Consider the following 10,119-nt stretch of genomic DNA (forward strand, 5'->3'; position numbering starts at 1 on the left):
AGTCAAGACCCAAGATCGGTTTATATGGCAGCTATATCAAAACATGGACCGATATGACCCATTTACAATACCAACCGACCTACACTAATAAGAAGTATTTGTGCAAAATATCAAGCCGCTAGCTTTACTCCTTCGGAAGTTAGCGTGCTTTCGACAGACAGACGGACGGACGGACAGACGGACGGGCATGGCTAGATCGACATAAAATTTCACGACGATCAAGAATATATATACTTTATGGGGTCTCAGACGAATATTTCGAGTAGTTACAATCAGAATGACGAAATTAGTATACCTCCCATCTTATGGGGGGTATACCAAAAGCAGTCGTATATCACCTAAACCACACTTTTTTGTAGAGATTTATGAGCAAAAGAAGAATTTTATAATCACGCTACAAATGAATATTTGACAGTCCGAACAATTTTTCGAAATACCGAGGTGACAAATTTTAGGAGCCTGCCAAAAAGCGCCCGGACAACTTAGGGTCTTAAAATTTTGGACAAGATCTGGCTAACACCTCAGCTCAAAGAGATATCTCTACTCGTTCTCATACGGCATATTTCATACAAGTTTTTATACCCACCACCGAAAGATGGGGGTATATTCATTTTTATACCCACCACCGAAAGATGGGGGTATATTCATTTTGTCATTCCGTTTGCAACACATCGAAATATCCATTTCCGACCCTATAAAGTATATATATTTTTGATCAGCGTAAAAATCTAAGACGATTTAGACATGTCCGTCCGTCTGTCTGTCGAAATCACGCTGCAGTCTTTAAAAAAAGAGATATTGAGCTGAAATTTTGCACAGACTCTTTCTTTGTCCATAAGCAGGTTAAGTTCGAAGATGGGCTATATCGGAATATATCTTCATATAGCCCCCACCTAGACCGATCCGCCGATTTAGGGTCTAAGGCCCATAAAAGCCACATTTATTATCCGATTTTGATGAAATTTGGGACAGTGAGTTGTGTTAGGCCCCTGGACTTCCTTCGTCAATTTGGACCAGATCGGTCCAGATTTGGATATAGCTGCCATATAGACCGATCCTCCGATTTAGGGTCTTAGGCCCATAAAAGACACATTTATCATCTGAGTTTGCTGAAATTCGGGACAGTGAGTTGTGTTAGGCCCTTCGACATTCTTTGTCAATTTCGCTCAGATCGGTTCAGATTTGGATATAGCTGCCATATAGACCGATCCTCCGATTTAGGGTCTTAGGCCCATAAAAGCCACATTTATTATCCGATTTTGCTGAAATTCGGGACAGTGAGTTGCGTTGAGCCCCTCAACATCCTTCGTTTCTTTGGTTCAGATCGGGCTTGATTTGGATATAGCTGGCATATAGACCGATCATCCGATTTAGGGTCTTAGGCCCATAAAAGCCACATTTATTATCCGATTTTGCTAAAATTCGGGACAGTGAGTTGTGATAAAACTTTCCATATTATTTTTCAATTTGGCTCAGATCGGTAAAGATTTGGATATAGCTGGCATATAGACCGATCCTCCGATTTAGGGTCTTAGGCCCATAAAAGCCACATTTATTATCCGATTTTGCTGAAATTTAGGACAGTAAATTGTGTTAGGCCCTTTGATATCCCTCATTAATTTGGCGCAGATCGGTCCAGTTTTGGATATAGCTGCCATATAGACCGATCCCTCGATTTCAGGTTTTGGGCCCATTAAATGCTCATTTATTGTCCGATGTCGCCGAAATTTGGGACAGTGAGTTAAGTCAAGCCCCTCGACATAATCCTGCAATATGCCATAGATCGGTTAAGATTTGGATATAGCTGCAATATAGACCGATCTCCCGATTTAAGGTTTTGAGCCCATAAAAGGCGCATTTATTGTCCGATGTCGCCGAAATTTGGGACAGTGAGTTGTGATAAAACTTTCGATATTATTTTTCAATTTGGCTCAGATCGGTACAGATTTGGATATAGCTGCAATATAGACCGATCTCTTCATTTAAGGTTTTGTGGCCATAAAAGGCGCATTTATTGTCCGATTTTGCCGAAATTTGGGACAGTGAATTGTGTTGGGCTCTTCGACATGTATCTGCAACTTGGTCGAAATCGCTCCAGACCGATATCTCGATGAAAAGCCTTGGCCCAATAAAAGGCGCTTTTATAATCCGATTTCACTGAAATTTGACACTGTGACGTATGCTAGGCTATTCGACGTCCGTGTTGTTTATGGTTCAGAGCGGTTTATTTTTAGATATAGCTACTAAAAAGAGCAAAATGTTGTTTTAGACAGATGAACAATGACTTGTACTTATTAGTATTTGGTCCAAATCGGAACATATTTCTCTATAGTTGCTAGGGGTCATAAGGTATGCATTTTTCCCCGGATTTGGCGAAAAGTGGTTTATATATATACCCGAGGTGGTGGGTAACGCCTTTTTACTTGTTTTTTTTTTTTTAATTTTCTCTCTTTGTACACAGTGCCAAGTCTTCGGTTTAGAATATCGCACTTTTAGTTAGCTGCTATCATTTCATGGGCACCTTCACCATAAAAAACGGCTTCCACTTATTATTATAAAAGACCAAAATTGTTGAATGTTTGGAAAAAAGCGGCAAAATATTAAAAAGAAATAATTAAAAAAGGAAAAGTGAACGCGTTTTATTTAGCTTACATTACATTAGATGGATTTGCAAAAAAGTTCGTCATCCAAAGACGAGCATGTGATTTTTATCGTATTACTAGCTGAACCGGGACCGCTCCGCTGCGCCTTCTTTTACTTTATATGGAAAAAATCATACTTTGAATATGTATTTACGACAATTAAAGAGCTTTTTGTGAAATAGCATGCTACGAAAATAATAAATTTATTTCGCTTGACTAACAGTATAAAAATATAAAAGCCTTTATCTGAATCCTATATGATCTTTATTGGCCTATGAATTCGGAGGGTTTAGGGTCATTAAGGTTTGGGTGTTTGATATACTCTATTCTTAAAAGTATTTATTTCAGCCCGATGTTGTCATGATGTCAGATTTGGTGGTGTTTTCGGGGGTGAGGTTGTCCCCTAGACACTTGGCCCTGAAAAAAATATCAGCATCGTGCTCAAATACCTTTTATTTAAACCCAATATTGCCATTGGTTTAAGGGAAGTTTATGGTATAAGGTGTCCTCAAACACTTGGCCCTAAAAATCGTACTCTTTGGGGAGTGTTTTGGAAAAGGGGCTGTGTTTCAAATACATGGTCCCACATTTAGATATTAGATTCGCTTTCTACTCCCAAATACCATTATTTGAGCCCAATATTGCTATGGTTAGTAAATAATTGCTATTTGTGGGGTGTTTTAGAACCCCAGAAAAATGGTCATGAAAGAGGGTATCAATTTCATGCTCTTGATACCACATTGACGTGAGCGGTAAATATGTTCGATTTCGATTTCGTTTTCTAATCTCAAATACTTTTCTTATAACCCCTTATTGCAAAAGTCAACAAATATGTTCGGTTTGGGGCATGGACCTTAAAGCTATCAATATCCAGATCCACTCCCTTTTACTCAAATTGTCTTGGTGAGCAAATATGTCCCATTTGGGGGTTGTTGTAGGGTGGGAAGTCCCCTAAGCAGTTGGTCCCGAAATTTAATATCAGATTCGTGGTCTACTCCCAAATACATTTCATTTGAGCCCCATATTGCCATAGTCGCGAACACGACCGATTTAGTGAGTGTTTTGCGTCGTGGGGTGGCCGTTCAGTGATTTTGCCCTGAAAATATATATCAAATTCCTGTTCAATTCTAAAATACGTCTTATTATATATATATTGAAATAGTCAGCAAATACGCCCTATATGGGTGGTGCTATGGAGGTAGGATGGTCCCATAGACAATTTTCCCTAATATTGAAATCAGATTCCTGCTTACTCCCAAAGACCCTGCATTTGAGCCCCATATTGCTATGGTCGTAAATATGTCCTCTTTTGGGGGTGTTTTTGGGAGAGCCCCACATTTGGATATCAGATTCGTATTCTACACTCAAATACCTTTTATTTAAGCCCCATATTGCCATGGTCAGTAATTAAGTCTTTTTTTGGGGGTGTTTTGGGGAAAGTGTCGACCCCCAGAAACTTGGTCCACTATTTGAATATCAGATTCGAATTCTACTCACAAATTTCTTTCATTTGATGACCATATTGCCATGGTCGGTAAATATGTCCGATTAATGGGTGTTTTGGGGGTTGTGGTGGTCCCCTAACACTATGTCCGACAATCAGATACGTTTCCTAATCCTAAATACCTTTCATTTGAGTCCTATATTTTCGTGAATGGTCTACATATATATTTGGTAGGATTTAGGATGGGACAGCCCTTCTAGGTACCCCATCCGACATTTGGACACCAAATTTTTATTTTTAGGGTACCATAACAGAGCTGACAAAATTTCGCTTAAATCGCTTCACCCATCACCGAGATCTGGCTCTGTATGACTGCTATATTTAGATATAGCAGTCATACAGAGCGACATCCCGATAAGGGTCTGAAGCGAATAAAAGCTTAATTTTTTATCTGATTTCGCTGACATTTGAAACAGTAAGTAGTTTTAGGCCACCCGCTATTTGACCCAAATATGGTAAAGAACGGACTGTATATAGATATAGCTGTCATATAGACCGATATGCCGATTAAGGGTCTGAAGCTCATAAAAGCTTTATTTATTACCCGATTTTGTTGAAATTTGAAATACAAAACTCAACAGTGACTTAAATTTATTAGCCCACTCAATATCCGAGTCGAATTTGGTTGCATAGGTTATCCAATTTCCACCGGATTATGCATATATACCCGAGGGGATGGGTATCAAAAGATCGGCCCGGTCGAACTTAATGCTTTTTTACTTGTTATATATAGGACTAGCTGGACCGGGCCCGCTCCGCTGCGCCTTCTTTTACTTTATATGGAATAAAAGTTTCCTTGAAATATTTATTTTCGACAATTAAAGAGCTTCTGGTGAAATACAATGTTACGAAAATAGTACACCGCTTGAGAAAAAGTTTAATAATATACAATAAATGCCTTTATCTGAACCCCATATGATCTTTATTGGTCTACGAATTTAAGTTTGGATGTACGGTGTACTCCATTCTTAAAATACTTAATTTCAGCCCAATATTCGCATGATGTCTCATTTAGGGGTGTTACGGGGGTGAGTTGGCTCCCAGACACTTGGCTCTGAAATAATATCAGCATCGTGCTATTCTCTCAAATACTGTATATTTAAACCCCATATTGGCATTGGTTTTGAAGGGAGTTTAAAGGATGAGGCGTCCCCCAAACACATGGTCCCAAAATTGGTTATCAAATTCGTTTTCTAATCTCAAATACCTTTCTATTGAGCCACATATTGACATGGAAGAAAATTTTTTTTCCTTTTGGAGGTGTTTTGGGGAAGGGGTGATGGCTTAAATACATGCTTCTACAATTGGGTATAAAATTCGTATTCTAATCCCAAATACCTTTATTTAAGGTCCACATTGCGATGGTCAGGAAAAAATTGCTCTTTGAAGGGTATTTTGGGAAAAGGTATACCCCTTAAAAATTGGTCCAGAAAGTGGGTATCTATTCTTGCTCTACCCTCCAATTCCTTTCATTTAAGCCCCACATTGACATGGTCGGTAAATATGCCCGATTTAGGGGTGTTTTGGGGAGTGGGGTGGTTCCCCAATCACTAAGCCCTGAAAGTATATCAGAAACGTTCTCTATTCTCCTCTATATTGCCATTGGCCTCAAAATTGGATATCAAAATGCGTTTCCTAATCTCAAATACCATTCACTTCAACTCAACTTGAAAAATCCAGGAAATATGTCCGGGTATGGGCCCTAAAAACTATGTTTGTCGAGCTCCACTATCTTGAAGACCCAAATTGTTATGGTGAGCAAATACGTCCTACTTAGGGTTGTTATGGTGGTGGGACGTTCCCTAGAGGGTTGGTCCCGAATGTTGATGCCAGATTCATGATCTCCTCCCAAATACCCTTCATTTTTCCATAGTCGGCCAACAAGACCGGTTTGGGGGGTGTTTTTTTTTAGGAATGGGGGCGGCCACTCAGTGACTTGGCTTTGAAAATATATATCAGATTTGTATTCTACTCTAAAATACCTCTTATTTGAGCCTCATATTGCAATGGTCAGCAAATATTTCCTATTTGGGTGGTGTTATGGGGGTGGGGTGGCCCCATAGACTTTACCCGAACATTGATATTAGATTCGTGCTTTACTTCCAAAGATCTTTAATTTCAGCCCCATATTGCTATGGTCGTAAATTTGTCTTCGTTGGTGGATGTTCTCGGGGATGGGCGGCCCCTCAAACACTTGGTCCCACATCTGGATAACAGATTCGTATTCTACATTCAAATATCTTCCATTTAAGCCCCATATTGCCATGGTCAGTAAATAAGTCCTGTGAGGTGTGTTTTTGGGAAGGGGTGGACCCCCAGATACATTAGGATATGAGGTTCGTATTTTACTCGCAAATACCTTTCATTTGAGTCCCATATTGCCATGGTCGGTAAGTATGTCCGATTTAGGGGTGTTTTGGGGATTGTTGAGGTCCCCCAAACACTTGGTGCGACAATTGGATATCAGATACGTTTTCTTATCCCAAATACTTTTCATTTGAGTCCCATGGTGTACATATATTTGGTAGGTTTTTGGCGTGGAGCGTCCCCCGTAGGTACCCCATCCGAAATTTGGATACCAAATTTTTGTTTGTAGGTTACTATAAGTGAGCACACAAAATTTCGATCGCGTCACTCATCTCAGAGATCTGGCGTATCTGAAAATTAGGGTAAGCGGGAGGGTCCGCTCCCCCTTCGGATATCAAAAAAATGTAGTACCACATTTTCACCACGGGATCATTAGGCACCATCAGTGAAAATTTCAAGAAAATCGGTTCAGCCGTTTTTGAGTCTATAAGGAACACACAAACAAACAAAGAAACAAACAAACAAACACAAATTGATTTTTGTATAAAAGACTAGCTGGACAGGGCTGCTGCAGGGCTCCGCTGCGCCCTTTTTATACCCTCCACCATAAGATGGGGTTATACTAATTTCGTCATTCTGTTTGTAACTACTCGAAATATTCGTCTGAGACCCCATAAAGTATATATATTCTTGATCGTCGCGACATTTTATGTCGGTCTAGCCATATAGCTGCCATATAAACCGATCTTGGGTCTTGACTTCTTGAGCCTCTAGAGTGCGCAATTCTTATCCGATTGGAATGGAATTTCGCACGACGTATTGTGTTATTATATCCAACAACTGTGCCAAGTATGGTTCAAATCGGTTTATAACCTGATATAGCTGCCATATAAACCGATCTTGGGTCTTGAATTCTTGAGCCTCTAGAGTGCGCAATTCTTATCCGATTGGAATGGAATTTCGCACGACGTGTTTTGTTATGATATCCAACAACTGTGCCAAGTATGGTTCAAATCGGTTCATAACCAGATATAGCTGCCATATAAACCGATCTTGGGTCTTGACTTCTTGAGCCTCTAGAGGGTACAATTCTTATCCGATTTGAATGAGTTTTGCACGAAGTATTTCGTCATAATATCCAACAACTGTGCCATGTATGGTTGAAATCGGTCCATAACCTGATAAAGCTGTCATATAAACAGATCTGGGGATTTGACTTCTTGAGCTTCTAGAGGGCGCAATTCCTATCCGATTTGGCAGAAATTTTGCATGACGTATTTTATTTTTACTTTCAACAACTGTGTCAAATAAGGATCAAATCGGTCCATAACCCGATATAGCTGTCATATAAACCGATCTGGGATCTTGACTTCTTGACCCCTAGAGGTCGCAATTATTATCCGATATGCCTGAAATTTTGTACGACGGATCCTCTCACGACCATCAACAAACGTGTTTATTATGGTCTGAATCGGTCTATAGCCCGATACAGATCCTATATAAATCGTTCTCTCTATTTTACTTCGTGAGCCCCAATGGGCGCAATTCTTATACGAATTGGCTGAAATTTTACACAGGTCTCCAACATATAATTTAATTGTGGTCCGAACCGGACCATATCTTGATATCGTTTTAATAGCAGAGTAACTCTTTTCTTATATCCTCTTTTGCCTAAGAAGAGATGCCGGGAAAAGAACTCGACAAATGCGATCCATGGTGTATATAAGATTCGGCCCGACCGAACTTAGCACGCTTTTACTTGTTCACTCTTTTATTTTATCTGAGCCCTATACGGTCACGTCAGAAATTAAGTCCTGGTACGACCTTTCAGATATTTCGCGCCAATGTGGATATTGTATTGGTGCTCTTCTGCCAAATACCTTTCATTGGAACCTTTTATTGCTATGGTTAGTAAATATGTCCGGTATGGGGGTGTTTTTGGGGGTGAGGCGGATCGCCATATATCAGATACGTTCTCTGGCCTCAAATACCTTTCATTTGAGTCCTTTATTGTCATTATAGGTTTATATTTAATTTGGCTGGTGGCTTTGGAGATGGGGCGGCCCCCTTGATATCCCACCCTTAATAAGAATACAAATTTCTGTATTTAAGTTATTATCAACAAACAAAATTTTGCTTAAATCGCTCACCCATTTCCGAGATCTGGCGTTTTTGCAAATAAGGTATGAGGAGGGTCCGCCTCTTATTGGAGTAGCCTAACTCTTTGTCCACATATTGCTATAGTCGGTATATATGTGTGCTTTAGAGGGAGCTTATGAGGTAAGGCGTTCCTGAAACGCTAGGCCATGAAACAAATATAGATTTGAGCCCCTTTTTACCATAATCAACAAATATGTCCAGATTGAGAGGTATGCAGGGTGGGGCGGCCATAAAAATATATCAGCATCGTGCTCTACTCTAAAATTTCTTTAGTTTGAAACCCAATTGTTATTGGTTTAGGGGGAGTTTATGGGCGACCCCCAAACATTTGGCCTCAAAGTTGGATATCAAATTCGTTTTCTACTATCAAATACCAATTGTTTATCGCCATAGTAGGCAATCATGACCGGTAGGAATGGAGTTAAGAGGCGGATCCTGAAGTAATATCAGCATTGTGCTAGAGCACTATTTTGTTTGAGCCCCATAATGTCAAGCATTTTAAAGGAGGCTATCGAAATATTAAGAGCTATTGGTTTCATTCAGATTCATAGTAATTCATTTTTTTGTATTGGTTATCTACATTCAAAATCATGTTCCAAAGTCACCACTTGGAATACCACATTCTTAAAGATCCGCAGGTCCTCCTGTGACCATCCTAAGTTGAGGGTAAAAAGTGTACCCTACTACCAAAGACTTTTTATTTCTGTCATATTCTTTGAGAGTTTGGCGTTGCATTAATTGGGAGAATAGGGTCGCTCCCCCCAGATGTGTATTCACCTCCCAAATATCTTTCATTTGATGCTCATATTGTCCCAATCAGTAAATATGTCCTGTTGAACCGTTTGGAGGGTGTTTTTGGGCTGGGGCGGCCACCGGCACTTTGTCCTTAAAATAGATATCAAATTCGTTATTTATTCCCAACGGAAATGAAGTTCAGTGTAGAGGGTGCTTTAGGGCGTACCCCAAAACACTTGGTTCCAAAATTGGATATCAAATTCGCTTTCTACTCTCAAATACCTTTCATTTGAGTCCCATATTGTCATAATGGGTCTAATAAACCATTTGACGTATCTTTAAAAAGAAAAGCGCCACCTTGACTTGAACGCAAATGTTAATGTTAATGTAATATTTGTAATCTACACCCTAATACCTTTCACTTGAGTCCCATGTAACCATGGTCGGCTAATGTGCCCATTTGGGGGTTGGCGACCTCCCATTACTTGGACCTAATGTTTTATGCCGCTGGGTGCTTAAACCCAAATTTTAATACCCTATTCCCATTCTACTCTCCAATACCTTTCATTTGATACCTACATTGTCCCGATCGGTCCACTTTTGATTTTGGGTTGTGTTTTTGGCATAAGAAGGAGGGTCTTTTCCCCTTCCGATACCGAAACAAGTAAAAAGGCGTTAAGTTCGGCTGGGCCGAACTTTGGATACCCACCACCTCGGGTATATATATAAACCACCTTTCGCCAAATCCGGGAAAAATGCATACCTTATAAC

The sequence above is a fragment of the Stomoxys calcitrans genome, chromosome 1 (assembly GCF_963082655.1).
Source record: "Stomoxys calcitrans chromosome 1, idStoCalc2.1, whole genome shotgun sequence".
Taxonomy (NCBI): Eukaryota; Metazoa; Arthropoda; class Insecta; order Diptera; family Muscidae; genus Stomoxys; species Stomoxys calcitrans.